Consider the following 4,899-nt stretch of genomic DNA (forward strand, 5'->3'; position numbering starts at 1 on the left):
CTCACACTTCCAAACATGTGTAACAACTTCAGAGGCTACTGTACACTCAAGAAACAGATATAGTGGATTTAATAAAAAAGTCAACTGTTTCCACTTAACTGAATTGAGTAATGGTAACACATTACCTTTACATTTTCTTAAATTAAATGCAAAGTAAACACATCACCTATACTCTGTTACGGATTAATTATGTATATCTGTTGTACCTTGACACTCTCCAGTAACCATATCTTATTATGACCAATTTCGGCTGTTTTACTTCTATTGGCCAGACTTCAAGACTCCAGCAATGTATGACCTTTTTAATTTCTGATAAGGTGTTTCCAGGCTGACAGTCCTGTCATTGGTTAGATGGTTCACAGTTGGCGATCTGTGATTGGTTATAAGCATGTTATATTATTGGCTGCTCTCTGCTGACGCGGCAGTCACAACTCAGCAGATTTCCTGATTGACCGTCTGCTGTATTGTTGCTCAGAATTAAATCGTTTTGACGACCATACACGCAGACTTTCTGTGCATTTATTCCATCGTGTTTCTGCATTCTTGGTAAATCGTACCATGACAACTCCATTCTGCAGAGTGGAAACAATCGACATTTTTAATAAATTCACTAGCACATATCAGTGAGAGCATTGCCAGTTTTACAAGATTCACCATGATTCTTGCTTTTACATTTTGACCCTCATTGAAAAAAAAGTATTAATTAATTAATGTAAGTAGTGGCAAATGCATGTACATGAAATGCTTCAAAGTGACCAATCAACTTGAAGCTTAAATATTTTTAGTTATCTTTATATTTTCTGCAATGTATTGTGCAACACAATATCTAAACTGTGAATTCAGTAAAAAAATAAATAATAAAATAATAATAACAATTTCCAAAATCTACAGTAATATTTGCCAAAACTTACTTCATGCTCATCATTATAATATATTTTATTCAAACAAATATGGACTTTCCTTTACTTCATATTGTTGTTTTTCCTTTCTTTTCTTTTCTTTCTTTTCTTTTCTTTTCTTTTTTCTTTTTTGTTTTGTTTTGTTTTTTTAAAACCTTTTCAATTTTAATATTCAGTATAAGTTATAGGCTATTTGAAACTTTGGTCAGGAAACACTAACAATCATTTCATTTTACTAGATAAATTAAATCCATCCTACCAAGCTTGGGGAAGCTTAATTGGAAATGGGCTTTTCAGTGGATATTTTAGCATCTTCTTGCAACAAATGCTCCAGTGTGAGCTGGAGTGAGTTATAATCCAACATTAAAGCCAGTGCAAGGTCTGTACAGAGGCCAGTACAGAGGCAGAGTGATCTCTGAGTCATGTCCCATTTGTGGAGGTTGATGGATTTCCCCTTGCTCTGCTCCCTCAGCTCAGTGGGGAGAAGGCAGGGCTGATAAGGTGATTTATCTACACCTTTCCACCTCCTGTAATGGATGGCACATCCACCTTTCCCTGAAACTTCATCATCTCACAGCAGCACCCACCCCCCACCCCCAACTCTTGCACGCACAGGTGGGGGAGAGGGGAAGAGAGAAATGAAACACTTTAGAGAGGAAAAAAAGGGGAAAAATAGACAAACCGGAATGCAAGTTCTTCTCCACATTCTCTCATTAAGGCTAAAGGAGTGTGGGAACATGACACTTAGCACTCTGAAGCCACTAAATCTCTCTCCTGTGTCAGACAGAAACAAAATGTTGGACAGATCTCAGCTTTAGCTCAAGTGTTCTGATTGATTCCTCACTCCCTTCATCCGGACTGGGCCCTGCAGGGCCCTGTTCTGTTTCCACCGAGCTGCTAGAGGAGCTGGGCACATTGAGAGGAGAGACTAACGACGTACAGATATAAAGTGTGGAAAATAAGCTGGTTGCAACAACTGAACTGTTATTGTGGACCACATAATGAGTTTAAAATCTGATGTCAGTTATTGTAGAAATAAATGCTTATTCAAAAACAAACGAATTATAAAATGTAGAAAAGTTGTGCATTAAGAACAACTTGAAATGCTAAAGTGAAACATTTAAAAGCTAGCCCTTCACAAAATCTGTATGGGCAAATAATGTGATTTATTTTGTTTTTGGTTTGCAGTTTCTTGGATTTTCAGTCATAGTTGCTCTCCAGGTGAGTATATTATGAATTATATGTAATAAAACAAGGCTTTCCCCCTCTTAGCTTGAACTAAAACCTCTAAGAATCACATATGTGTATTTTGTTGACTCAGACTTTCTGCTTGAGTTTTTGTTTCTATGAAAAGATGCATTCCAGATGTCATTTAAAGTTTTTTTCCGCTCAAAATTGACTAAAATAAATAAATAAATTTGATCTCATCCCTACAGACAGTATTACTGAAAAGTGAAGAAATGAAGCTCCTAATGGGGAAACAGCTTGGTCACAGTTTAAGGGGTAAGATTTATTAATGTGCTACAGAAAACTGTTTTAAATCAGGATAAACTTCCCATTTCAGTTTAGGTTGGCACACAAAGACATTTTAACTCCACAATCAGACAGTTTATTTGGCTCTGGCAGTGTTCCATAATGTGCAAATCACTTCATTAATCAAATAAATGTTTTTTTTCTGAAATACTGATGCATAGAAGGACTAACAAATTCAAAACGTTGGCAATACACCAACGTGTATATATATATATATATGACTAAACAATCTGTGTTCATTGAGTATCATTTAAAACTTTAAATTATTTATCTTAAAAGATAAATTTTTTCAACTTAAAATATATATTTTTTGGTTATTGAAAGATTTTTTAAAACAGCTGTCTTGACCTAAGGCTCAACTTTTTCTGCTGCTGCTTCCAGCACTGATGCCAATGCAGCCAAAGTCAATTTTATCGAGTTTTTTGTCTTTTGTGGATATTTCGTTTATTTTATCTCTGCCCCTTTCTCGCGGATTGCTCAACACTTTTCACTTTGAGTGTAAAAACCTAAGAAAGCCGTGCTCAATAAGCAAAGACCAATGGGACTCATCTGAGACTGCGATTGTAAACAGACGAGGTTGGTAAACAGCTCCTCAGCTTTGCCTAAAACATAATTATAATTTTTAATACCCCAGAGAGGATATCAATTAACCTCAGTGGTCAGCATAAGAAATACAGCAGCGTGCCTGCTGCTTTCTGCTTCAGAGCCTCAGGCAGTTGGCTGACTCACCTATGCTTTAACAGCGGCAGGGAAAGAGGGCGGAGGGATATGGAGAAGGAGGGAGACAATCAATAGCAGATCAAAGTGTTTTAGCTTACCTTCGGCTGCAGAGGGTAAGGAGTTGTAATCAGCAAAGACACTGTTTACTCGCCAAGCTTTCCCAAGGCGGAGAGGAGGACTTCAGGCGCTGGATAAACTAGCTGTGATATTTTCAATCTAGAATTTGAGAGGAAAATGGAGAAGAGTCATGAATAACAATGAGCCGCCTCATGCTATTGCTTTTAATGGAGGAAACAAAGGTCCAACTTACGACCTTTGTTGAAAATCCTTTGGGTTCAGGACTACAGCTCAAAAGAACGCAAGTCTAAAACAGCCAAAACCAAACAAGAGATCTAACTTGAAACCCATTCAGCGTCAGGTCTTTCTTTTTTTTTTACACAAGTTTATTCAGATTTTATCATTAAAAATCATTTTTTGAGATGTGGTTTTCAGCTTGAGTGTTTGCTTCATACCGCTGAACCATCTGTTACAGTAAAGTAATGCAACACTCAGCATGTGAAGTTGTTTCTTCTTTGGAAAAGTTGACAGTAGTATCATCCTAATGCCACAAAAGGAGAGAAAAAGAGGAAAAAGTCGTTCAAAATTGGTTAACTTGAAGGTAACATTAGGAGTAACTTCAGTACAGCCTGAATGTGGACTTTTTTTAAACTCTGAGACTCAAGGGAGTCTGATGGAGTTGATGGATCAATGAAGCATTAAGGCCCTTCAAAGAAAGTGACTCAATGTGTTCTTTTAAATGATCTGAAGGTCAAACCTCCAGCAACACTTACAATTTATACAACAGCTTTATTGTTTGACCAGTGCTTGTCAGCTTGAGATCAATTATTTAGTAAATCGTAAACTCGAGTAAAACAAACAATACATACATTTTACTGACCAGTAAAAACATCAGTGTTGTGTTGCTGATGGTTTGATTACTTAAAATCTGTGATATAAACTATTTATATAGAAAGTGTTTTCTTTAACATCTATGCTGGCACGCAAATGTATTTTTAGGCTTTTGAGTTATTTTGAAAGGACTACCAAGATGAGCTAATACTTGATTTCAAGGAAGTGTGCCCTTCCCTCCACAATGATCTACTGGACAGGTTAAAATGAAGGAGTTCAAATCTCTTCAGCTAGCAGGATTAGTAGTGGCACATGAGTTTGTACCTGAAGCTGAGAACAGACACTTTGCTTTATTATTGGTGGGGGTTGTTTTTTTTTTTTTTTCTAAGAACGGGGAGATTTAATAATAACAATTTTTGTGGGGATGTAGACAATAATATAACTCCCCGTTGGGGAATCAAACTCTGTTCTCCAGCGTGTCAGGTGGAGTTACTCATCACTATACTTAAGAGCTTCTTTTTTTAAAAAAGTGATGGTGTTGAACCTGGAAAGGAATTTATCCTCTGTCTTGAGTAGTTTTGTTTTTTATGTTTTTTAGAATCTCTATGGTTTGATTAGTCGGTGTAACTGTTTGTCTTTGGAAAAAAAAATCTGAGACTAGAATAGGAAAAGTAAGGATCTCACCTGAACGATCTACATCCTCTATAAGGAGACTGCTGGCTGAGTGACATTGACCCATGACACCAGCCTCCTTTCACTGCCACATCCTGCAAGCTGTAAAAAGCATGTCTGAATCAAGAAGGGTGTGTGTGTGTGTGTGTGTGTGTGTGTGTGTGTGTGTGTGTGTGTGTGTGTGTGT

General features: G+C 37.0%; 1 long non-coding RNA gene across 1 annotated transcript in view; it reads left to right on the plus strand.

The window, feature by feature from the left end:
* The first annotated feature begins 2,378 nt into the window (after positions 1–2,378).
* Positions 2,379–4,899, plus strand: part of LOC106527557 (uncharacterized) — a 13,750-nt gene continuing 11,229 nt past the window's right edge. The window contains exon 1 of the long non-coding RNA XR_001311402.1: positions 2,379–2,402. This is a non-coding gene — a long non-coding RNA (uncharacterized LOC106527557). The remainder of the gene's footprint in view (positions 2,403–4,899) is intronic.

This window comes from Austrofundulus limnaeus, unplaced genomic scaffold, assembly GCF_001266775.1.
Source record: "Austrofundulus limnaeus strain Quisiro unplaced genomic scaffold, Austrofundulus_limnaeus-1.0 Scaffold331, whole genome shotgun sequence".
Taxonomy (NCBI): domain Eukaryota; kingdom Metazoa; phylum Chordata; class Actinopteri; order Cyprinodontiformes; family Rivulidae; genus Austrofundulus; species Austrofundulus limnaeus.